Source organism: Rhinolophus ferrumequinum, chromosome 13, assembly GCF_004115265.2.
Source record: "Rhinolophus ferrumequinum isolate MPI-CBG mRhiFer1 chromosome 13, mRhiFer1_v1.p, whole genome shotgun sequence".
NCBI classification, from domain to species: domain Eukaryota; kingdom Metazoa; phylum Chordata; class Mammalia; order Chiroptera; family Rhinolophidae; genus Rhinolophus; species Rhinolophus ferrumequinum.
In genome coordinates, this window is record NC_046296.1 from 50,385,542 (window position 1) to 50,412,075 (window position 26,534).

Sequence of the window (26,534 nt, forward strand, 5' to 3'; positions counted from 1 at the left end):
CACTTCAGTAGATTGTTTTCCTGTTAGAATACAAACATACTCTAGTATCACCTACCTTAAAAATAGCCCTGACTACACATTTCCCCTTGTATCAGTCAGCCATATCCATAATCGTGTTGCATAACAAATAACCACAGCATTTCAGGGGCATACAAGAAACATTGTGTTTTTTTTTTTTTTTTTTTTTTTGTCTGTGGATTGTCTAGGGTTCCACCGATCTAAGCTGGGCTCCAAGTTGTGGGTTGTGTTCAAGTCTGGTACCACATATCATTCATCCTCCTTCATCCAGAGGCTCCCCAAGGTAGGTTCTTCTCACGAAGAAAGGCAGGAGCCAAAGAGAGCAAGCTGAGTCAGGCATGAGCATTGGAAGCCTTTGCTCAGGGCATATCTCCCATGGCATTGTGCACGTCAGGTTGCACGTCAGGTGTCCAAGCCCACCATCAGTGGGGTGGGAAATACACTCCTCTCATGGAGATTAAGGAAGAGGGACTCAACTTGCTGAACATAGTATACCATATTCTTCCATCTTCAGTGCCTTTTGTTCTGTTTCTCTTGATCGCCAGACTTCTAGAAAGGGTTACCTATAAATGATGTCCCCAGTGTCCCACCTACCACTCTCTTTATCTTTAGTGGCTTCTGCCACAACCACTCCACCTAGGCCCCTCTTGGTAAGGTCACCGCATCATCCATATTGTCAAAACCAATGGATGTGTTTCCTTCTTCATCTTACCTTTTCCATCTCTCAGTAGCATTCTACCCAGTGGGCTACTCCCTCTTTCTGGAATTCCTTTCTCTTTTGGACTTACAACTTCCCTCGGTCCTGGTTTTCCTTCACCCCTCTCTGACTGCTCCTCCTGTCTCTTCTCATCTTCCTCCACTCAGTGGTGGTTTTTCCAAGGACTTGGTCCAGAGGTCCTCTCCTCTTCTTTCTCTAAACTCCATCACTGTTCACAGAGTTGGAAATATCATCTCTGCAGTGATTACTCCTGAAAGTTTATCTCTAGCACAGGGATGTGAGTTTTAGTTTCCTCTTCTATTCAGCTGTCTTGACATTGCCATTTGGATATTGTGATAACTCCCAAACTTAATACAACCAAGTGGAATTGTTTTTCACTCTATAATTTGCCCCCTCAATGTCCCCACACTCAGCCATAACGGTCCTAAACAGGCCACGTTGGCACCTGCCTCAGAGCCTTTGGAAAGGTTGTTTCTTCTGCCTGGAATGCTTTTGGCCCTTCTTCTCCTCACCCCACCCCTGTCTATGGCAAGTATCTTGCCATCATCCAGGTCATATGGTCCAATGTTACCAACCCAGAGACTGAGAAGCCTTCCTTAACCATTCTCCCTAAAGGAGGCCACATTCCCCATGATGTCTCTATTTTTATGTCAGTCATATGTTTTCTACCAGTTACCATAACTGGTTATTCTCTTACTTGTTCTCTTGGATGTTTTCTGTCTCCTTAACTAGAATGTATGCTTCTTAGCAGGCATTCAGTAATGTTTGTTGAATGAATGACCTTGAAGGCCCTTGGAAATTTCTAGTGCACTGTTTGCCAGCCTGCAGGCTGTGGACCCTGGGGGAATTATTACCCTGGGTCCAAGAGTCCACTGGACTTCTCTATTGGAGAACTAAATAAATTGCTTCTCTGTTGGAAAACTAAATAAATCTCATGCATATGTATACCACAATTTTTCAAATGATGGTGTTGTAATGAATAAAATACAAATTCATTTGAAGGTATTACTAAATTCAGGGGCCTTTTTATCTTACCTGTTAACATAATTTGTATAACTTCTATCATCATGGTGTAAACACAGCTCCAGAGGGGTGAAGGTACTTACCGTCAGATTCTTCAACTGAGCAGGGCCTGGAGGGGGATGGGAAGGGAAGGTCAGGGGACTGGGAAGCCATATGGCCTGGTGATTAAGAGCACTGGTGTGAAGCAGACACTGAAATACCTGCTACAGAGGGGCAGTCCCATGTCAGTGGGCCTGAGCTGATTTGTGGGGTTGAACAGCTATAACTTGGAGGCCAGTAGCAGGTGTAAGGATGGAAGAGCTAGCAACTCTGTGTGCCTGAAAACCACGGTTTAGCTTGGAGAGTGTGGCCCAGTCCAGACATGTTGGGATATAGTGACGGCCTGATGGCCAGAATGGGAGTGACAGTGGCAGAGCAAGTGTCACATGTGGGCAGGAACTGAGCATTTCAATTAGAGAGGCATCGAGAAAGTGTAAGAGAGCTGAGGGGTCAGAGCAATGCACAGAAAAGAAATGGAGTGACTTCGAATGAGCCCCCTGGGGCAGAGGAGTGCTGACAGGGAGGAGGGAACAATGTGACAGAAGTGGCAGAAGTCAGTGTGGGACTTGGGTATCTCTGGTGAGCATATCGGTGCCCAGGCCAGGGAGCTGCAGAAGCTGACTTCCCCACCTCACCCGGGGGCCTCCTGCACCCTCCCTGCTGCCTTCCTGTGGTTAGGCCTCCTTATCTTCTGGCTCGGAATTGAACTCATCTGTGGCTGTTCTTGGAGCATCTTTTTGAGGCCCTGGAGGTCATCCTGGAGCACTGTCTCCTCCCTCTCTGGACGCCCTTCTCATTTCCCATGATCCTGGCCTGCCTTGATGGATGCCTGGAGGACAAAGTAAGAAGTGGAGACTTGGAGTCAGGCTCCTAGTTAGACAATTCAACCTGGCGTGGTTAAGGCCATTAATGGGGGAGTACACAGGCTTCTGTTAGGCGTGTGGGCCTGGCACCCAGGCAGGTTAACAAATGTGTGCTCCAAATAACGTGCTCCATGTATGGAGGGCTATAAGGCACCCCATGCAGTGCTAAGCGTGTCCCTCCTGCAATCTCTAATACTCACCCCAGCTGTGGGTGAGCCAGGTTATAGACGAAGAGACTGAGGTTCAGGGAGGTGAAAGTGAAGTGACGTGCGTAAGTCTGCTGAGTTACCGTGGAGCAGAGTCGTCATTCCAGCCCTGATTTGTGCGGTGTCTGCACCCACGCTTCTCTTTCACTGCCCTTCCTCAGCAGTGTTGCCAAGGACCCCACCCCCAGGACCCAGAAGAGCAGAGCATCGGGCCAGGGCGCTGAAGCCCTTAATAAACATGGAGGAGCTGGGCACATCAACCGCGGGCTGCAGAGGCCACAGCGGGCGGCACGCCCAAAGGCTCCTCTGGCCTGAGGTCCCCAGTTTCTTGCACCAGCCATCATCATATTGGTGCATGCTGCAATGCCCATCCTGACCCAGGTCTTCAAGGTCCCAGAATCAGCTGTTTCAGCTTCAACCAACACACAGCACCACCAAGGAAGCAGCTTCGTTGTCTGAACAGCTCACTTCTCAGCCTCAGCTTCCACCCCCTGAGACGGTTTCCTCATCAAAGAAAAGGAGGGAGCAATAGTAATGCTTATTTTTCTGAGGATTAAATGAGGACAAACATTGAGAAGGGGCCTCGTGCGGGGGCTACTCCCGGTCAGGGCCTGGCCGGCATGTGTTGGCTGAGGCTGAAATTGGAGGGTGCTAAGCACATGGGTTCTGACCGTGAATCCAGAGCTGTTTCTGCCCTGCTCCATATGTTCTATATCCGCAGCCTCTAGAAACCACGTTCCTCACACTGTCCCTGAATCACTCCCCCGCCAACAGCCTCTGACCAGGAGTTCTCCGGGCCCTCCTTGCTCCCAGTTTTAAGACTCGCCAGCAGCAGGAGAGGGAGTAGGTACCCAAGTTGTGTACCTGCACTTTCCTCAGGTCACACATGGAGATTGGTGACAGGTTATGGGCCTGGCACGTGGTGCGGCACCTTCCCACCGAACCATGGCTCCCTGATAGTAACTCGAGCCAAACGCTTGGCCTTTCCGCAGCGACACTTCTAAGGATGTGGCAGATTGGAATCCCAGCCCTACCACCTGGCTTATTCAGATGCTATGCACATGAGCTGAGTGCGTACCACCTGCCAGGCTCCTGAGTGAGGCACTGGGGTGGAGGCTAAAACTCGTTGAAGGGTGGGGAGACCAGCTGACACTCAGTGAGCCCAGGCACGGCCAGACGCGGCCTCCTCGCCATCCCCTCCTGCCTCCGTGTTCTGTTTGCTTTAACTGGAACCGACAGGAGGAAATGATTAGACTGGGCAGCTCGTTAACGATCATCGATTCACTACATTCCCTTTACTAGGTGCCTTGAGAGAAAAGCCAGAGCACGGTCCTCAAATAAGGAAACAGCTTTCCATCCAAGAGCCTGTGGTGCCTGGCTCAGTACTGCTACTGGCTTCTGATCCCCTCAGGTGAAGGCACTTAGGCCCACCTGCTGGGTCTGTCCGGCCCCCCGGGCTCTGGGATCACTCTGAGTACAATGCAGGGAGAGAAGGACCATCCATCCCCATTTGCCTGGCTCTTTCTAGCTTTGGTACTGAATTTCTGCCTCCTAGAAAACGCGTCAGTCCTGGGCAGACTGGACAGTTGGTTCTGCTAGCAGGGAACATTTCTTCTTCTTCATCATCACCACTGTCTGTAATAACCAATACCGAGCACTTCCCACCTGCCAAGTTAACCTGTGCCACACACTGCAAATCCTTAGAAGGCCGCCAGTCCTCTTTGGGAAGCCGAGGCTGAGGTTACGGTAAATTCATCTGGTCAACCTCTGCACAACTCTATGTCCCTGAACCCCCAACTTATGTTTTCAGGATAGGTCAGCCTCCGGCTGGGGGAGCTCCTCTAATCCTCTGGTTCTAAAAACTTTTCCTCCATGCGTCTGCTGTGTCCTCATCTCTGGCTCTCAGCCTCTCCTATAGCTGGGACCCACTGAATACGGAAGTACCTGGTGACTGAGGTCAGCCTTATTCCTGACCTCCATTCCAGAATTCCAGAGCATGGAATGTTGCACTTGAACTTCTATCGCTGAGCCTTGGCCTTTACGCTTGCACTCTGCATCCCTCCTGGCTGCTCAATCGCCAATAATCATAGTTGGTGCTTGGGTGGCCTTACCAGGGTTATCTGCAACTGGACTAAGTTTGCAGACTCCTCTGCTCCTTGCTCTGTTAGCGCGGCACGGGGAACACAGTCCTTTTCATGTCAGTCTGAGCATCCTGTAACTAGGGAGACAAACAGACCACTGAAAGTAACGTCATGCAGTCAGAAGGCACGTACCCGTGACTTTTGGATAGGGTGGAGTCGATTAAAATCAAATTGATTCAAATCATGATTTGAATCACTAGTCAGGAAGAGTCGATTAAATCAATATTTTCCCTTCAAAACTGCATTCATTTTTTATATAATTTTAATGCACTGGCTTCACCACTCTGACAGAGATAGATGTGGTTTTCATTTTTAGGAGTTACATACCATGCATTTTTAAGCTGTGATTTATTTTGACATTTCGTTGAATCAATTTTGCAGCCATGTATGAGTCTTGAGTGATGACTTGGTTATTTTATTTACCAAAGCTAATCAAACAAATGTGTATAATTTTCCCAAGAAAATAAGCATGTACACTTTTGAATGCTTAACTATTTTTTTTGCTATCAATGTAAAAATATGTTTTTGCTGCAATGAATTAGACTGTTTTGGGCAGGTCCAGCCCCAAACACTTATATTTTAGAATTAACAAGAGTCTTGACCTTTTCTTTTTGCTTATTTATATATTAGAAGCGAAAGATAAGCTTTTTTACTTTTGCATTCCCAAATGATTTTTAAATTTAGACTGAATTAGTCTTTGGAAGACCCTCTTGTATGCGTACAGAAGAAATAGATGTGATCACACAAACTTGATATTCCTCTTCACCGTTGTAGAGCGTCTATGCACCAGCCTTGGGTGCTACCTTCATGAAGCCTTATCAGCATCTTTGGTGATTAATTGCGCTTTAGTACATCTGAAGCAAATTGTCTTCACAGGGATCAGTGGATTTCATCTTCAGAAAGTATTTTCACAACAAAACATTTTAAGCCACTCATTTGGAATCAAGACATACGAGTAGTGTTAGCTAGGGCTGTCTTACGAAAGTGCTGCTTCTCTTCTCTTCTGTCAGTCTCAGAATGTTTGGAATGGACCCCGTCTAGCATCAGAGGCCCAAATAACTTACTTGGGTTTATGGGTTTATGTCTCTCTTTTCTGAGCCTGTCTCTGGCTTCAACCCATGACATCATTTCTTAGAACATAGCCACATACATCCCATGCTTGCTGGGAAGTCAAGTATCTGTCTGTAGATGACTGGGTAAAGAAAATGTGGTATATCTATATCTATAGATCTCTATATCTATCTGTCTATCTTTCTATCTAACTATCTATATGTATAATATTCCATCACACACACACACACACACACACACACGTGATGGAATATTATTCAGCCTTAGAAAACAAGGAAATCTTGCTATTTGTGACATTGGTAGGACATTATGCTAATTGAGATAAGCCAGACACAGAAAGAGAAATACTGCATTATCTCACTTGTATGTGGAATCTGAAATAATCAAACTGAGAAGCAGAGAGTAGAATGGTGGTTGCCAGGGGCTAAGGGGAGGAGAAAATGGGCTGATACTGGCTAAAGAGTACAAAGTTTCAATTACAAAGGATGAATAAATTCTGGAGATATAATGTACAGTATAGTGACTTATTATAATACTATACTGTATGCTTGGAATTTGCTAAGGGAGTAGACCTTTATTCTCATAAAAAAAAGAAGAGAAAAGAAAAAAGAAAAAAGAAAAGAAAGAAAGAAAGAAAGAAAGAAAGAAAGAAAGATAGAAAGGAAGATAGAAAGAAAGAAAAATTGTGAGGTGACGGATATAATAAAAAAAGAAAAAAATACCTGCATCTTAGAGGTGCCCTCTAGTTTTGTTTTACTAGGACTTGGAATATAAATACATTTGTTTTCACCCTGATCATATAGTTCTAATTGAATAGAATCATAATATTTTGAGGTTGGAAAGAACACAGTGATTTCCTAGTCCCATCCTTAAACTAATTCTTTAATGTAAAAATTAAGTGACTTGCACAGGTCAAAGTCTGGGATGAGAAACGTGTTATCTGAGTCTCCCAGAACAAGTGTTTCCTGTAATAAGTCATGCCTTGCATTTGGGAATTTTCTGCTCTTCTGGAACGTAATGATTTTTTAAAAACTGTTCTCCATATACAAACATCTAACTTTTATTCCTTTATAACTGTCCTTTGCTGGACTTTCATAACTGTGCTTGGAGTCTAGGTATGCAACAGACACCACGTGGCTTTCTAGCAGGAATGCCAGATTTAGCAAATAAAACTAGAGGATGCCCAGTTAAATTTGAATTTCAGATAAACAATGAATAGCTTGTTAGTATAAATATGTCCCAAATATTGCGTGACACGTACTTATACAAAAAAACGTAACCGGGCATTCTGGATTTTATCTGGCGATTTTATTCTCCGTGTTATTCAGGGTAATGCGTTTGGTTGTGATCAGCTCTTCTTTCACCCATGCATCATTTTCATTGATGTGTACCACTGTATCCCTTCAAGAAGGGACCCTATGCTTGCAGAGCTCATGCCTGCCTAAGCCGACCTGTGCGCCACCAGGTTTCAGGGCACTAGCCAAATCCGTGCTGCTGGAGGTCAGAGCGGTGCGCTGCGTGCCCAGCCTGGTGTTCCTGGGAGCACCCTGAGCGCCCAGTGTCTGGGTGGCCAGCAGAGGGAGGAGCTGTGATGGGAGCTGAGTGACTTGAAGCTCACTGTGCCCAGAACGGAAGTTCTAGACCCTGTGTGATTAAGGGAGCCTATGCAAAGCTCATGCTGACACAGCCACTTTGCTGGTGACGGGAACCTCACCCAGAAGCCAATTATCCCTAGGCAAGTGCTTTCTAATTGGTGGAGCCGCTCTTCCTGTCCGTTGTCTTCCTTCCTGACATCGAGCCTGGGCTATGGCTCTTGGTTCAGACGAACTGGTTTCCCAAAGGTGTGGTTACCTGAGCCAAATATCATGGTATGCATTTCTGTTTATTATTTCTTTATGTTTTCTCAAATTGACAATGGTCTGCAGCTGCAGTCTGGGCTCTCCCGTCTCACTTGGAATCCAACCCCAGCCCCCTAGTGTAACTCCTCTGCTCTCCCTCGTAGGCCCTGAGATGGGCTTGTGCAGCAGGGGACCTGCGTATGCAGCTTCCTGTTCCAGTGGAACGAAAGTGCCTAGGTTTGCAGTCCTGAGCTCCCCTGGTCTATGAACCAACTGTGCTCTCCACACCACGTTCTCCCAGGCCCGTGTCTTGCCCCATGTCTTGATGTCATGGGCCTGTGTCCTTCCCTGTTGCTTATCTTGGTGGTCTCACCACTCTATCCAGCTTCTTAACCTTTGCCATGAGTGAACGCTGTCCTAGTGGCCAGCGTGGCCCCCAGAAGCCAGGGCCTGTTATCTCCCTGGTTCTGGCACACCTGTAAGCTCATGTCATTCAGGCGTGGTGCCGGGTGAGTGGGACTGATTTGAATGGAGTCCAAGGAGTGGAAAGAGAAATCTTTAGTGGGCCAAATAAGGATTGGTTTGATGAAAAATTCAGACTTGTAAAGTCATTTAATTGGCTTTAACTGGATGCAATTTTCTGGCAACCTTTAAAACAATAAGGTTTTCTTATCAATTTGTGTTCCTTTCACAAGGGAAAGGCTGATTAAGATGGGAGTAGGGCGCAGACCAGGGGAACGTATGATTGTCTAATGTTATCATACCTAATTACCGTTTTCAGAGCCTTGCTGAAACTCTGAACGTTGTCCAGGAAGATCATGACCATTCAAGTTCTCTCCTCCTAATGAGCCGCAACTTCCTTGCCGCAGCTTATGTCCGATACTTTTTGGCGAGTGTCCCTATTGATTAACGAACATGGTTGGTCCTGGACTTTTCTCCAGCCTCCTCATTTCAGAACAAGCTTGGTCTCCACTGGAGCCAGTCTTTTCTCAGGATTACCGCTGCCCCTTCACTTTTTCTCCTGTGTTGTCACCCCTGGCATGACAGAGCAAGGGCCTCAACTCCCAACTTGAGCTGTTTCCTTCCAAACTGGCCCAACCTCATGACCCACCCTGGTCTCCCCATACCCCTGAACCCAGAGTTGGGCCCCACAACTCCATTTGTGGCCCACTACGCATTTCCCCAGGGGCACAACATGACAAATCTTGGTCACGTTCTTTGGCCAGGCCACCATAGCCTTTCCACCTGGACTGTAACGTGTGCAATGGAAAAGAGGCAGTGATGCAGCTACCCTGCTAATTTCGGGATGAAAACAAAAGGTGATGAAATTGAGTGAGAAATGTGTGTATTTTGCTGGCGCAGGGAAAAGTCGGTTTAATTAAAGACAGATAAGGAGGTAAATAAAGATTTCTGGGGATTGGGAAAGGGGACTGCTGGGTACTTTTAATGTCATTACTGAGTGATATAACTTTATTATTTTAAATTTTATTTTACAACGTAGACTTTCATTTGCCTTCATAAAGGAACTCTTAGACTTATCAAACAGGATTAGCTAGCATCTCTGGAGGTTTGTAACAAGAATGGAGACGAGGGAAGAAATATTTAGAGAGAAGGAAAAAGTGTTTTCTGAGATAATTGAAGGCCAAAGAGGACAGATGTTAAAGAGGGAGACACATGTTAAAATGGAGAGAAGGAAACTGCCTGAGGTGCCAGGAGATGAGCTGTGGATGGGAAAAGACAGGGGTGTATGTTGGATTTTACGGCCTCCTTGAAGAATCCAGGTGAAAATAAATAATGGGAGAACCGACAGTTTGTAATTAAGATAAGGCCCTTTAAATTCGCTCCTAGGTTTGAATACTCACTTTTGTGGCCATTGAGCATGTCTCCCAACCTAAACTCTTTGTACCCCATTTTACTCATCTGTAAAACAGGTTTAATCATGCCTATCTCTTATCATCATGAGAATCAAATGAGGTGATGTTTTTAGTGGCTTACCACAGTATCTGGCATAACCAATCAATAGAAGCTGCAATTAAGGATTGTTACTATAATAATACAAACAACAACAGTAATCATTAGTCCCGATGTCACAAGGGGTAGGGTAATGCTGTGCAGAAGTCAGCACTGGAAAGCCGAGTCTGTGTAAGTTTGGCTGGGGCTTATGACCATCTAGCTACCTTAGGCGACCTATTGTCCTGGCTCACCTTGGCCAGTTCCATTTCCATCTATTGTCCCAGCGCCTCCTTTCCTTCTTAAGAGTGTTCCAGTTTGGATGACAAATCATACAGTTACCTGACATGTGGTTCTTACTGTCTAAATCACTAGGACAGCATTATTGGATTATTTATTGTTTCCTATTTTCTCAAATAGATTGAGTTTCTTGAGGCCACTATATGTATGTGTTTGTGTAACTCTATGTATAATGCGCACACGTGCGTGCGCACACACACACACACACAACACACACACACACATCTAGTACTTCTTTTGCTTTTGCAAAAGTGCTCATCATAAGGAGATGTGGTGACCTCCTCCTATACGGTCATCTCTACAGAACCCATCCCCTCCCCTGTTTGCTGCTCGATGGGCTTCTCACAGAAAGGGGATCATCAGAGGATGGTGGGCCAAGAGGAGACACGAGTGTAGGGCATCACAGCAGCAGAGGTGGTGCTAACGTGTGGGGCGGCAGGTAGACCATGCATTTGTGTCCTCACCTGTCATCTAGGAGTTCCATGCTCCTGGGCCAGTCATTGAACTTCTTTGAATCTCCATTTGCTTGTACAGCAAAGTGAGTAACGAAATAGACTTGGAAGGCTTGTTAGAAGGGTTGCATTGTGTGGTGCTCAATAAATGGGAGCATTGAGCAGGACAGCCCTCCAAATAGACACGGGCATCGCCACGTCCCTGCCTGTCCCTTCTCAACTCCTTTCTCCAGTTTTTCCAGCTGTTCTTCGCACACTGTGCTTTTCAGGTCCGTTCGTGACCTGGGTGTGCTCGAGTTAAGACAGCTTCTGGCCAGGTATCGATGGATAGGCCAATTCATTCATTCAGTAAGTGGCTACTGAGTGCCAGGCATGTGAATTCCCTGGTGAATGCCAGATGCTGTTTTTGGGCTCATGGAACTCGGGGCTGTTGGAGCTGTTTGTAGGGGGCTTTAGGAAGATTTCTCTCCCCATCCCATGAAAGCGTGTGTAGAACCTGCCAGAGTCACAGAGCTCAGCATTGTTGGAGAGAGGCCTTCCTGCCATGGGCTTTGAACTTCCTGCCTGCCTTGAAGTTAAATCATGTTATTCAAATGTGATATTTGTGATTCAATAATCAATTCAACAGTGAAAGGCAAAGGAGCAGCCTGCCAGTCCCGGTGGAGTAAATCATCCTGGAAGCATATGAGGAGCAGCAGGCCCTAATGGCTCTTGTAAACATGCTGTCACTCTCAGGGCTGGGCACAGTCCAGCCCAAACCTTTCCCTGATGTTCATCGCTATTTCTCTGAAACACTGCAAGAGCCAGCTCTGACACACCTTCTGCATCAGTCAAGAAACACTTTTCAAACCATGTCTCTAGGGCCAGAGATCGTTTCTGAAGTTGGCATATCAATCAATGAGCCTTTTTGGTGCAGCTTCTAGGTGGGAGGAGGCTCAAGGATTCTGTGAAACACATTTGCAAGTGAAAGATGTGTGGGGACAGTGGAACCCCTATTACGTGCTGAGCTCTGGCTATGTGCAATCATTAATGCTCACAGCAGCTGTCCCTTGTAGTTTGGGAGTTCAAGTGGCCTCTCCAAGGTCACACAGCTGAGGGTTGGATCCAGGGCTGACTGCAGGCTGTGTTCTCTGCTCAGCATACTAGGAGCTGGAAACCTCTGTTAGACTGTGCCCTCTCCTGCAGTGACCTGTGGCCCTCCCTCGTCTACTCCCCTTGCAGCTCGGTGTCATTCCTCACCCATATTTGCTTCTTCCGAGTCCTCAGCTCACAGGAAGCTGTTTGCAAGGTAAAACTCAGTTGATTATTATGTGAAGAGAACTCAGAGCTCAAATAATATACAGGCAAATGAGTAGCCAGCCTGCAATAAGGCAGATCGCCCATGGGACAAAGGAAACAGGGGTTCCAGCCCAGATGTTATTCCTCCCTTGCTCTCCAGTCCCCGCATTTGCTTTATTTTTCTTCATAGCAGAGGCATTTATCTATGATTTGTCTCTCTCCGCCACTGGAATGCAAAGTCTCTGTCGAGTTACCTTGACCACTGTTTCCCTTGTGCCTGGATCGACACCTGCACACAGCTGGCATGCAACAGGTGTGTTTATTTAAGTCCCATCTTTATAACTCACATTTTTTGAGTGTATGTAATATGCCAGGCATACAGCAGAGTTATTTGTGTTATCTAAACCTCATAAAAACCCCATGGATTGAGTGCTAGTAATATACCTGTTTGGCAGGTGAGGAGTCTGGAGCACAGAGTGGTTAAGTAGTTTGTCCAAGATCCCACAGCTGGTTAGTGTGGGAGCCGAGGCTGTTTGACTACTGATCAGAAGCTCCTAGCTGGCTGTTCTTGGGTGAACACTTGTTGCCATCACTCAAGCAATTTGGGGAGCGGCTTTCCCAGCAAGGATTGGCTGGCCCCTGAGGTTCCTGGTGTTTCCCCTGAACTTGACTGTTTTCCTTACCTACATCTTCTTCCATGTTCCCAACACTTTGCTGTTTAAGTGCAAAAGCCAGTTTGTCCCTGTGTGTCGAGAATTTATGGCTCAAATAAGGTATGTAGACAGTTAGCACGCCCAGTGCAGGGCAGCGCCCACGTGTGGTGGTGGCAGGAGCATTGGGCTCCATAGAGTCTGGCGGCTCGCGCCACCCTGTCCAGCAGGCACCTGTCTGCATGGTGCCCTGGTGTGCGTAGCTTCTCTCGCCCTCTTGCCCCATCTAGAGGCCTGATAAGGAAGTCCTTTTGCTCCCAGGGGCTGAGGTGAGAGATCCTGTTGGAGGAACGCACACATCGTTTTACAGTGGGATGGGTGTTCTAGGTCTCTGGCAGCTCCACAAGTCCCAGTCTGTGAGTCCAGTAAGGGAGAAGCAACGGAAGGCTGGATTTCCCAAAGCAAACCAAAGCGAGGAGTTGTGAAACAGAAAGGAAAAGAGAGCAGGAAAGAAGCAGGGTAGAGAGAGGACAGAGGCCAGCCCAGGGGACTGGAAGAGGATGAGATTGAAAGAGAGTAAAGCAATGAGGGAACAAAAGGAAAAAAGAATGGGAGCGCAGGAAGGGAAAAATGTATATATGTATATTTGACATATATGTAGGACTGTGTGTGTGCGTGTGTGCGTACATGTGAAAAAACATGGTTGAGGAAGGAGACTGGACTGGAAGTGAGGGGAGGGGAACCCCCCCGCCCCCGCTCTGCTCCCCTTCTCCCCCAGTCCCTCTGCACAGCACAGGTTGGAGGCCCGCCTTCCTCTCTGCCCAGGTTCTTCCACAGGTGTCTGTCACATCTATCTCCCTTTCTGCCTCCTCCCCAATTCCTTCTTCTCCTTTCTCCCACACATGGTGGTCACCATACTGCAGTCCTTGCTGTCCCCTGCGGCTCTCTGCTGGTGGTGGCTGATCAGCACCTCTAGGCCAGACCTCGGTGTCAGGTCAGCCCCCAGAGCATAGCCGGTTTCCTGGGCAGGCGGCTTCTGCAGTTGCACAGGGCGCTCTGCTTGGTCTCATGTCTGCTGTTGCTGACTTGAAATTCTTGGTGAGTTTTGAACAAGCACCCACATTTTCATTTTGCACTGAATCCTATCAGTTATGTAGCCAGTGCTGCCTCAGAGCCCAGAAACCCAGGGAGGGGTCTGAAGGAAGAGGGAGATTCCACAATTCAGAGGAGGGCAGGGATGAGAGAGGAAGGGAGGCCCAGACAAGACAGGTCAGGAGAAAGTGGACTGGGATGCAGCTCGGAAGCTGTGGGGAAGATTCCTGGGACCAGGGGAGGCAGGAGAGGCCAGCTAGGGCTATGGAGAGCCTTCAAGGTCGCAACCATGGAGGCAGCGCTGCTGCTTTGGGTCTGGCTGCGTGGACCCCTCTCTGTCTGCGTGGGCAGGGAAAGGAGCTGGGGCAGCTGCAATGAGGGAGATCATGTCACCTGACAGCAGTTTCTCAACGAAGCTTGTGTGTCCACACTTGGTTTCAGATCCAGTGGCTCTCCTCACAGCCATTGGCTCTCCATTGTGCTCTGATGTCCTCTGGGCTTTGTTTTAGGAATAGCTGTAGAGGGTCAAGTCCAGGGACAACTGGGACTCAGGACGGGCATCCTAGGTTGACCCCAGTTCCCCCTTTCTCCAAGTCCAATGATGCCCTGGTACCTCTGCTGATAAAGACAGAGCAGTGCCCAGCCGGGAGTAGGAACAGCTTCTGTCCATCCCTCAAACATCAACTGGCCCAGACTTCCAAATCTGCATTTTGGCGATTGACAGAGGATCTTGGATTGCCCCACCAACCCAAGTGATTTGGGCGATTGCTGCATACTGGGATTTGGATGCACTTGAAAAAAATTCAGACTTTAGAATATAGGATTTCAAATCAAAATGAGAAGCATGGTTCACAGCATTGCTTATTTTGGGGGCATTGTCTCGTGCCTGGTAGCCGCCTCCCCTCCAGCACACTGGTAGACCACTGCTATTTTCAGACTGGTAGAAAATGGATGAATCACAGGGCTTCTGGAGCCTAACTGCAAGCTTGTTAAAGTTCAGTGGAAAATGGGCAGGTGGAGGAAGATGGCCTTCCTGCCAGGGACCCACCAGGTTTACAAAGCATCTGTGTCTGAGGATAGGGCAGCCTGGGCAAGGCCTTTGTAGTCTTGCCATTTCTAGGATCCTTCCGTCTTCAGAAGAATGTTGGGACCTAAATAGTCCCCTTTGTAACACCGAAACTGATCTCTTAGATTTGTTTAGGGGCTCCTTTCAGGGCACTGGACAATGCTGGGTCCAAACTGAATTTATAACAGCCGCTTGGTGAATAAGCGGATATATGTGGAGCAGAAGAACTTAGGATTAGACTGTGTGTTCTGCTATGTGGTGGCAAGTCCTTTCTGGGAGTTTACCAGGTGGTGGCTTACAGTTTGTCTCTTTCCTCCCAGAGGTTCTTGGAGGATGCTTTTTGGAACTCAGAGAAGGGGTGTTGCGTTTGGAGGGAAGATTGTGGCCTCTTCTTCACCGGGGTTTGAGCCAGCATGGATGATTTCCTCTCCTCCCTGTCGTGTGGCCTGCTTCTCACTGAGCGAGGCAGTTCATCACCCCATCGGGATGGGGAGACAAATGACAGCAGTAACGGGAACTGAGGAGGATGAGATAAAATCAAAGAGCTATCACACACCACAGTGGACAGTCATTTAAAAGGAAATCCATCTCGTTGTTGCCCGAGGCCTTGTGGAAAGAAACAGACATCTTCCTATTGCAAGGTCAGGTTTTACTACCAGGGGTCAGCCTCCAGGAAGCGTGGGCCCTGCTCCTGCAGGTGGAACGGCCCTGGACTGCCTCAAATGAACTTTCCCAGGGTCAGGGGGAAGAGGGAATGTTCTGGAGACAAACTGCCTGGGTTCCCATCCCAGCGCCAGCACTCAGGATCTGCTTGTCCTCAGACAACGTATCACATTTCACCTCTTAGTGAGTGCATTTCCTCCTTTGTAAAGTGGGGATAATAAAAGCATTTACTTTATAGAGCTATTGTGAAGAATAAATGAGAGGATACAAGCAAAGTGCTTAGAACATAACTAGGATGCAATAAACAGTAAGTGTGGTGATCGGAAGGCAGAAGCAGGCTGTCTGACCTGCCCATAGACAAATGCACACTAATAAACACAGACCTTCTTGCCTTCCTCATGTGGCCTTGCGGTAAATAACAATGAGAATGTTGACTGGTATTGCTGAGATACTGACCTTCTCCCCTGGCCCTCTCCAGAAGGAAGATAAAGGGGGGGGATCCTAGCATCTTCTTATTTTTTTTCAAAATAGCTTTGTTGAGATATCGTTTACATACCATAAAACACATCCATATACAGTGTACAGCTCAGTGGTTTTAGTGTGTTCACAGGGTTGTACAACTGTCACCATAACCTGATTTTCGAGTGCCTTCATCCTTCCCGAAGAACCCCCTTAGCCATCAGCATCTACGCCCCACGCTCCTCACCCAGCCCCTGGCAACCACAAATCTACTTTCTGTCTCTATGTTTGCCCGTTGTGGACATTTCACATACATGGGTTCATACACGGTTGCAGCTTTTGTTCTGGCTTCTTTTGTAACAATGTTTCCCAGGCCCTTCCTTGTTATAGCATACATCAGTACTTCATTCCTTTTATGGCAGATAATATTCCCTTGCCTGGCTGTACCTCATTTTGTACACGCCTTATCAGCTGGTGGAAATTTGCATTGTTTCCACTTTGTCATGAATAATCTAGTGTCATCTTCAACAGCCAGTGGGTCCGGGGCCAGGGGCTGGCGGTGCTGCTGTGTGCTGGGTCACCCTGCTTGCCTCTACTCTAGTTTGGGTCCTGTTGGGATGGACCTAACGGGGGTCGCTCTGCACCTTGTGTTACTATTTGAACTGAGTTTAGCATCAGTTACGGACCTTTCTTGGGCCCCGAGTTCCTGAGCAGAGGTTCCAGCTTGGGGAATGACTTGGAGTCCCTTTCTAGGCAGAGCTGGGGGCAGGATGGAAAGTGGAGGCAGCTTTGTTGCTGGTGTAGACTGGGAGAATCCGCACCCACAGGAGAGAAGGACGGACTCGGGGTCTAGGGGCGGCATCCCCAGCCTTTCTGCTTGTGTCTCCCCCAGGTTGTGGCTCATGAGAATAGTAGTAGAGAATACTAGTAGTCCTTCCTTATTCGTAGCTTCACTTGCCATGGTTTCGGTTCCCTGCAGTGAACTGCAGTCCAAAAATATTAAATGGAAAATTCAAGAAATAATTCTTAAGTTTCAAATTATGCATTGTTCTGAGTAGTGTGATGAAATCTTGTGCCGTCCGGCTCCCTCCCACTTGGAACGTGAATCATCCTTTTGTCCAGCGTATCTGCAGTTTATACGCTCCCTGCTCGACAGTCACTTAGTAGCTGGCTCGGTTATCAAATTGGTTTTGAGAGAGAGAGAGAGGAAGAGAGAGAGAGGGAATTCATACGACTTTTATTACGGTATCTGGTTATAATTATTTTATTTTATTATCATTAGTTGATAATCTCTTACTGTGCATAATTTATATATTAAACTTTATCACAGATATATATATATATATGATAAACCGTAACACATACAGGGTTCAGTACTACCGGCGGTTTCAGGCATCCACTGGGAGTCTTGGAATCTATCCCCACAGATGTGCATGTCCAGACTGCTTGGATTTGGCTCGGTCGCAGGATGACATTGAGCTGGTCCCTGAGCACCTCTGAGCCCCAGACCGCATCTGAAAAATGGGATGCGTCATGCCCACGTCATAAAACGTTAATGGAAATGTAGTGAGCGGATGGTACTAGAAACAGAGCCTCAGAACGAAGGGTCATTTTTATTGCATGAGCAGGCTGGACTCCTGAGTGCTCCATCTGCAATACCGACAGGCTCTTCTGTCTGTGAAGCTGAGGAAACTGAGGCATGGCAAGCAACCTTAGTCTCAAAGCGAGAAGGGGCAGAGCCAGGGACTCGGCCCCGTTTCTCAACAGATCCAGTCCCCTGAGGACACCCCGCTTTCATGTGCTGCCTGGCTTCCAAAAAACCCACCAGTGGGAGGAAGACTCTTGAGGAGAAGCTCTATTGTCTGTAAAGGTGTTAGGATGGGGTGAAGACAGACGGGCCCCTGTGATTGTGCGCCTTCTCTGGGGATCTCAGGGTGGGCCTCTGCGCCCTCTTGTTGGTCCCACTGGAGACGTGTGCTCCTCCTGCCTCGGGACTCGCAGTGTGGCTGCAAGGCCTGAGCGTCCCGCTGCTCTTCCTCTCCTTAGCATGGAACAGCCGATCTGGAGGGCATCTCCCTGCTCGCCTCCCATGCCCTCTCCCCTGTGACAAGTGAGGGACCAAGGCCCGGGCCGCCTGGTGACTGGCTGAGGGGGGCAGGGTGCATCTGCTGGCCTGGGACCAGAGGGAGGTAGTGTCAGGGCAGATGGGGTCCCTGAGGGAACAGTGATGCCACAACAGCTGGGAGCAGAAAGAGGAGAAGCTTGGCTGAGCGGGAGGCCAGCACCGTGCCACTGCATCACTGGTGTGGCATCCCCTTTCCTGAAAGGTTAGGGCTGGTGTCCGAGTACCCTGAGCAGGGACGAGGGTGCGGTGGGCCTGCAGCCAGTGCCCCTCTCAACCTCCCCCTTCTTAGCCGGACTAGGTCTGGGACTTGGGTTTTCCACAGGCTCAGCAGCTTCCTTCTATGACTTGAGTTTTCTTTTCCGCTGCTGGAGAGTGGCTGGGGGGCTGGCGCTGTGTGCCACCAGCAGCTAGGCTGGCCTGGGGAGGGCCAGGTGGTCACGAGCAGGTGTCTGTGGCAGCAGCAGGGTGGCTCCCTGCCCACCGACAGCTGAGCCCTGCAGGCTGCTCTGTGCTTTTCACAGAAACCAATATTATATTTCCACCGGGATCACTGGAATGACGATGTTTTGGCCAAGATGTAGTTCTTGTGCAACCCATGTCAGCATTTCTGCGGGGAAGAGCTCTAATTAAAGGCTTCCCTGCACGGCCCCCTCCCTGCTTGCTCAGCCCCAGTGATATAAATAAGCCCCTAGTTTCTCTTTCACAAGCAAACTGAGACCCTTAAAGGTGGCCGGACGCCACCTCCCCACCCCCTCCCTCTCGCAGCCACTGGGAGCCTTGGGCAGAGCAGGTGAATAACCGCTGCTGTCCAAGCCACAGCCTCGCGCCTCTAGCTTCTGACAGGCTCCTGGGTGCTTTATAGCGGGAAAGGGTGTTATGAATTCTTCTTCTGTCTCCCTTTGACCGTGGTGCTCTGGCCCCTGGGTGGCCTAAAAACAGCTCAGCTGAGGAGCCAGTGAAAAGCATCTAACAGTGGGCTCACAGAGAATGGAACCTCCAGATGGATGAGAAAGGGGAAACGGGCCCCTGGGAAAGGGGCGCCTTCCGGGTGGTGGCCTGCTCTGGGCTCAGCACCTTGCAGCTGTGACCCTCTTTCTCCCACATATCAATCCTGTAAGCAAGATAAGGAAAGTAAGGCTCAGGGAAGTTGAGCCACTTGCTCTGGGTCACAATGCTCGGGAGACGATGGGGCAGGGTTTTGAGTCCTGAGCTGAAGGCTTATGGTCGTCATTGTGCTCTACTGCCTTCCCATGCATTGAGTTTTGGGGAGGTTTGTGGGGATATTTGGTAAGTTACAAGGCACGAAGGTGTCACAGCTGCAACTCAAACCCACGTCTGCCTCCTGCCTTCTGCCCTGCGGTTCTGCTGCCCCTGGGCACCCAGGGAAGGACTTGGTGGACACCCAGGATGTGTTGGGCACCTCGGAAGGACTTGTCAGAGTGTTTGTTCTAATCATTCTCAAAGCAGGAAGCTCCCCGGTGCAATTGGAAGGTGGTTTCTTTTATGATGCTTCAGTTCACATCGTACTGTAAGTCCCATGTGGTGAGCAGGACCTGTCCATCTGAAACCCTGGCGAGGCCATTACCAGGGTGACGGGGCTGGAAGGGGTGCAGCAACATCCACTCATCCCAGGGCCTTCCTCCCGACCCCAAACTGGTCTGGCTAACCCCACCCAACGCTATGCTGATTGCCCCCTTGTCTTGTCTCCTGGGATTCGCAGGCACCGAGCCGGGAGGTTTACCGAGAGCATCAACTTTGCCTTAATTCTTATCGCTCTCCTGAAAAGTATTCTCCCTAGTTTTCCAATGCAGGAAACAGAACTCAGAGGGAGTCGGTGACTTGCCAAACTCACACAGCTGTGAAATGGAAGGGAGGGATTTGGACTGACTCACAGTCCCCATGGTCATCCAGTCCTTCCGTGCAGGGAGGAGAGGAAATGGGAGGCTTGCTGACAGTGTCACACATCAGATGTCATCGCTGCCCTCACGGTCCTAGGGACTTAGTACATCCACACAATAGTTAAAATAACAAAACAAAAGAGTGGATAAAGGACGGAGATGGATGCATAGACTGCAGATTCTCTCTGGGAGGTCTTCAGGGCTGACTTCAGGGCTGGAAAGGAGAGGTCAGTTTGGGCCTTGCTTCCAGCCAGTCCTCCGTCGCCACCACTTGTCATCCCTCGAGAAGAGTAGCCAGGCTGGAAGTGTGAGCACTTAATCTGCTGGCAACCCAGGAGAAGATGAATCTCTTTAACCGTGCGAACAGTTTTTTACTGCTCTCTCCCTCCTTGTCCCTGTTTATTCTGGAGATCAATACAAAGGAAAAGTTATTCCCAGGAGAGGGCCTGGCTATGTAGTTTTTAAAAATATCCTTAGTCCTTCTTCCCTAGTTCTATATTTGTTTAGACCAGAGCCATTTCTGAGAAGGGACACTGGGGAATGGTGTTGAACTGAAGAGCTCTAGCTGCCACCGCCTGGTGCGTGGCAGGGCCAATGGAGGACCCGGCTGCCCAGGCTGCATGGACACCTGGCACAAGGAACTCATTCCTTTCTTTTAGACAGAAACGTTGCCTTCCTGAGCCAGAAGTCTTTGCAGGAGAGGGCTGCCCTCCAGAGGCGAGAGGACCCATGATAGGTCGGGAAGGAGATGTAAGTGTCCTCCTGGCTTCAGATCTCAAGGTGTCGGGGTGTCTGGCAAGATCCAATAGGACAGTCTAAAGTCTGCCAGTCCAGTAGAGATCAGTGTCCTCTGAGGTATTTATTTTAACATGTAAACATAGTGTTAGCTATTCTGTAAGCCAGTTGAATGACCTAGGGAGTCAGAATAGACGTTAACTTTCAAACATTTCCCCCAGTGGAATCCTTCCAGTTTGATTGAAATCTATGCCAGGTCCCATATATGAACTGGGTGAAAGTGGGGCTCTGGTTTTGGGGGAGCAGGGTTTGTGACAGACTCTACTGCCTTAGTCTTCTCTCTGCACCACGATAGGATTGGGGGACCCTGAGGGAGGTCAGGATAACACTGGAGGAGTTGGCCCTGGGGGTTTCCAGATCTAATATTCTAGAAATCTGCTATCTTATATTATTCTCCTCTCAGTTTTGTGCCTGGGTGTAGACTCTCCAGGGAGCCCATGAAAGCTGTGGTGGCAGAGACACTATCTTACATTTGTGTCCTCAAATATCGTAGGAACATGAAGGCAGATTTGTACATAGCTGAGCTTCAATCGCTAGTCTCACTAACATCAAGTGTTAGCAGCAGGTTATCCGAGGGAAAGAGCCGCTTCCCACCTGTCTACCTCTGACACCCATTCTGCGTTCCTGTGGAGTTGGCCTGCAGCCTGACCGTTTATCCTCTTGCCCTCAGTAAAGAGAACTCTGCCCAATCGGGATGCAATGAGAAGGAAATCTCATTTTGGAAGTCCCCTCCCTATAGAATTGTCTTTTCAGATCTTTTCTTTCCGGGCAAAATTATTCTTACGTACCATCAGTCAGGAATTCAATTCATTTTCAAGGTTTTATTGAAACCACTTGGTTCCAGCACTGCATTGAATGCTGGGGGTCTGAGTAAGTTTAAACTGTGATCCTGTCTTCTGGGGTTGTCCAGTGTGGTTGGTGACAGGGGACAGATGACAGGGTGCTAAAGTGTAGTGACGAGTACTCAGAAAAGAGGCAAGTGTAGAATAAGTTGCAAGACTTTATCCTGAAAGGGCCAGGGCACCTGGCTTAAAGGATAAGAAATAAAGGAAAGAACATTCTAGGCAGGGGTAAAGCATGGGCAAACACTGCAGGCAATGGCATGCCTGTTCTGCTGAGGTTGCACGGTAGTCCGGGCTAGTTGGAGTATCAGGTTTGTTGGGGAAAGTCGCTCAAGGTGAGACTGGCCAGAGAACTTGGATCCCAAGTGGGAATTTCCATATAAGCTACAGGACGAAGAGTTGATTTCCAGGAGGGGACATTTATGGTCATTTCTCAGTTTTAGGAAGATTACCCTGACGATATTTTAGAGGATACATGTTGGAGTGTGGAGAAGGGAGGGCTCAGTTGCCCTTGGGAGTCATGATGGAAGCCCCAACTGAAATGATATGATTTCATTTCAAATGAGAGAGAGGAAGGAGGTGGATGTCAGAGATATTTGGAAGCAGAATTAATAAGCCCATCAACGGACTGGAGGGTTAAGACAGAAGGAAGAGGCCACATGTTTGGTTTCCAGAAACGGGGTGGAGAAAGGAACTTGCTTTTGAGATTCAAGTTGGGTGGAGAAGGAGCATCTTGGCTGTGGAAGGTGGAGATAAGGCCTCAAGCTGTGCTGAGCTTGAAGGGCCTATGGGGCATTCAAGTGGGATGCCCGGTAGGAAGTCTAGAGCTTAGGAACAAGGCCTGGTGGAGTTTGGAACCCTTAGCCTGTGGCCATCGCCTGGGTGTGGATGAGCCATGGGGAACCAACCGCTGGAAGGGTGGGAAGAGAAACACCAACACTTGAAGGAAAGGGAAAAGAAAATGAGAAGAAATGCAGAAAGGAGAGCCAGAGGAAGGCCTGCCCTTTCTGAAGAAAGTCTGCAATTCCTACAGCAGACACCTCTGTTTCTCAGAGACCTGTCCTGTGGCAATAGAAGCCCATCATCCTGTTATGCCCTGGGGCTTTCCTGCAAAGGTCCTGGCTGGGTCGAGTGCTGTCAAGACATAGGACACAGCAGAGCCAGTGGCCCTGCAGAATTATCTGTCTTCCGGGCTGCACCAGCTTCCCTTGGAGAGAGGTGACCCGCTGGGCCCAAAGCACTGAAACTAATCGAGGGAGCTGTTTGACTTAAACATATCACCCCGGCTGTGCTGCTGGGGCCCCGGGTGTCACGTTGACAGCCACTGGCCCGTTAAAGGTGCAGCTAGACTGGTGAGGCACAGTTCTGAGGAGCTGCTATTAACGGCATTTAATAGCAGGACTGTAGTTAATGGTTAGCAAATGTTTTATGAACAGGTTCCTCGTGCTCCGAGAAGGCAGATTCAATTTATTCAGAATGGATTTGCTTTCCCCTATTAAGCTCAGGAGTGTATAATCAGCTCCTTTCCTCCAACCGTGGGCTTTCTTTCTGGCAGGAGTGGAACCTGTTTAACATTGGTCCTACTTAGGTTCAGTAGGAGGCCCTGGGTAGTCGACATGTGTGTCTCGGGGTCTTGTGTGGATTGTTGACAAAGCGGGGGGACCTGAGTGACTGGTGTATGGTGGACAGAGAAAGGCATTCTGGAAAAGCTGTGCGGTCCTAATAGATTCTTCCCTGACTGTCAGGAAAAACCCCTGACTTGGGCCCTGCTTGGTTCTGGTCCTGGCTGGAACACTGGTTTCCTTATCACCCTTAGACAAGCCATTTAACCTTTCTGCCTCCCGTCTCTTCATCTGTGAAGTGCAGCTAATAACACCTCTCTTCCACCGAGGTGTATTATGGGAATGAATGGCCATGAAGCATTTCAAGGTTGGGGAGGGGAAAGAGCTTGGAATGTGCCCACAGTAAGGCAGCATTCGAGGAGAGTTGGGAATTCCCATTGACGGAAGGGGAAATAATAATCATACATGAAATTGAATTTCTGAAAGTGTTTGTGCAGGACAAGTAACGTTTTCAGATAGGTACATAAAGTGTCGGACTACTTCTGTTCAGAATGGAAGTAAGCTGTGATAACAGTTTTTAATTCAAAGAAGACTTTTTTTCATTAAGGCTGGACAGGGGAGGGGGCAGGCAAAGCCACCAAGCTGGCTTTCCTTTTTCAAACAAAGGTTAAGAAAACGTCCCTTGGGAAATAAAGAGGTTAAGATTTTCAACTCTTCAACTTTTACTTAAACGTAAGATTCTTCTTTTATCTCTGCTTTTTTCTGAAATTATTTTCATTAGATTATACAATTTAACCAGAAGCGCTCAGTGACTAGTAGACAGATGACTTTATCTCTTGGATGCCATTTTTGCTTCTCAGTAAAAGGGCCTGTGTTTTCAGCCCTAAGACTAATGAAGGGTGAGTGTTTTGTTGAGTCCTTTATATCTGCTCTCTTAGGTCATTTTGTTGCGAAAGAATTGGAGGAAATTTGAGAACTAGGCCTGGTTCTGGTACTTAGTATATGTATAGCACTGGATAAGTCTCTTAATATCTCTGAACTTTGTCTCATCCCAAAACTAAGTAGTGTAATAAGGTCCACTTCATAGTGTCGTGCAGATCAAATGGGACGTCATCTCTGAAAGCTCTGTGCACCTGTCAGGTGTGGGGATTTACTGCCAAAGTGGGAAAGAAAAGGGAAATGAAAAGAAAATCTAGAGGGCATTGTCCGCTAAAGCAGATGGCTCCCGGGGCCAGCCTGGCCTCCCTGCCCCTTCAGGGTGTGACCCCTGGCTACTGAGTGCTTCTGTAGGTCAAGAGGCCTCTGAGCCTTTGTGGCACCAAAAGACCTCCCCTAGAATGGTTCTGGCCATTGTGGACAGGATATACTAGGGCTGTTCATCAAGAATAGGCTGCAGAGCCACCTGTCCTGGGAGCTCATTGCCAGCTCTGAAATGAAAGGTGACTCACCGAGAGCTTCCAGGGGGCACACACCCTGCCAAACCCTCCATACACACTGTCCTGCTAAATCCTCACAGCCCCCTATGATGAGAGAAGGGTTCCCCTTCCGTGCATTAGGAGGCTCAGATTGATGGGTCACCTTGCTCAAGGTCACATAGCTAGGGAGTGGGGCTCTGGCAAGAAACAGCTGGCACACACGGAGTGTAGCCAAGGGGACCTTAATGGAGGGGAGTTTTACAGATCTGTGGCAGGGGTAAGGGAGCCAGCAGGGGACAGAGAGACCCTCAGGGGAGTGGAGGGACCAGGGACGGATGGTGTTACTGGAGCAAGGAGCCACCTTGCAGCGCTGGCAGAGGGTGGCTTTCTGTGGTCAGCTCCTGGAATGCATAATGGGGTGAAAAAGGTCAGCGACAGTATATCTGTGGGGGTGGGTGGGCAAATGGAGAATAACTAGGACGTGAACCCAAGTCTCTGAGCTCAAAATCAGGGCTTGTTAACACTACACGAAGCTGAACTAGTGTTGCTCATAGGCTCTCATGTACCGTAATGTGTCCTGTGGTGACCTAAGGCTCAAGGACAACAACGTGAAGCACCTAGTGATTGTTCTTCCTGGTGACTGTACAGAGGGCCCTTGCCTCTCCTTTGGTGCTAAAGCCAGGCCCAGTGCCTGCCTCAGCGGCTAAGCTGGGTTCTTAAGCTGGGTTACGGTTATACATGCAGCCTATAGAGGTATTTTCAAATGTTTTTTTTTTTTTATCTTGTTACTACCTTGAAATTATAGCAGTTATTAGACCACTGCTAGATGTTGTTGTTGAATGTATTAATAAACATGTATATTATTATATCAAATTAAAATTTTTTTTTTTGAAAATCCGTCTTTGAATTTGTTTTCTTTGTGACACTATGCATTTTATTGTATGCACTTATAAGCATTCTGAGAAGGGCTCCCCCGTGGCACACACACACACACAGAAGGTTCTGAACCCCTAGACTGGACGGTCTTGACCCTACATCTGTTGTTGCAACCACACCTCCAACATCTGGGTCAAAGGGCCTGGCCAGTGGCTGCCCAAGGCCCTGAGGTCAGGGTCCCCGGATGAGCCTCCAGGAGAGGCCCTGGATGCTTCCAGCTCTTTCGGCCTCTGGATTCAGTGATTTACACACTGATTCTTTCTCAAGATTGCACTTCTGAGAGTAGTCTCCTGGAAAGGACAGTGGGGACAGAGAAGCCTGAATCTTCCAAGTAGACAAAGGTAAACCAGAAACCATCATCTTCCACTCAGTTTCCTCAAAGTGTGATCCGTCCCCCCCCTGCCTACCTCAGGGTCACTTGGGGAGCTGATTAAAACGTAGACTCCCAGGACCCCACCCCCAGACCTACTGAATCAGAATTTTGGGAGCAGGGCCTGGAGATCTGTGTTTTATGAACTCCTTGGGGGCACACTGATATTTGAGACCCAGAACCACTGCTTTAGATTGCTTGTGCCTTGGGGCTTTTAATTAGACCTGAAGTTCAAAATTTGGATTGAATTTTCAAGAATACCTCTAAGTTTTAAGCCAAGCTACCCTCGGTTTGGATGAAAACATGCAAACGAGGAGAATCCTGGCTTTTCACATTGTACATATAGGTCTCTTCTCGCTCCTGTCCAGCAGAACTAGAGGCTGTCCTCTCTGGCTGGGCCACTTTTCGTAAGAGAAATAAGGCAGCCAGTCACTGTCTGAGCAGGGTCTCATCCTCCGCTGCTGGAAGTCAGGAGAAGTAGCAGATCCACCGGAAAGTCTTTTCAGGGGTCACTATTAGCCACGGCCTGGCCCTTGGGGAGCCTGTCTCCTCTGCCGGCAGCCAGCTCAAAGCCCTCATTACAACACGAGGCCCTTCCAGGACCCAGCGCACTGCTAATAGGTGGCACAGAAACTCGGGTGGCAGGGCAGGCCAGGGCTCAGAGAGCAGATAATGGCATAATGGCCCCCCTGGCCTCCAGCAGCTGGAGTCTCAGCTGCCCTGGACTATTCTGTTTCGACCCTGAAACTTTGCCAAGCAGTTGA

At 48.5% G+C, this 26,534-nt stretch overlaps 1 protein-coding gene across 2 annotated transcripts in view; it reads left to right on the forward strand.

Annotated features, from left to right (window-relative positions):
• The window catches only part of GALNT14 (polypeptide N-acetylgalactosaminyltransferase 14), a 189,474-nt gene that overhangs the window by 38,099 nt on the left and 124,841 nt on the right, over positions 1–26,534 (forward strand). The gene's annotated exons all lie outside the window — the stretch shown is intronic.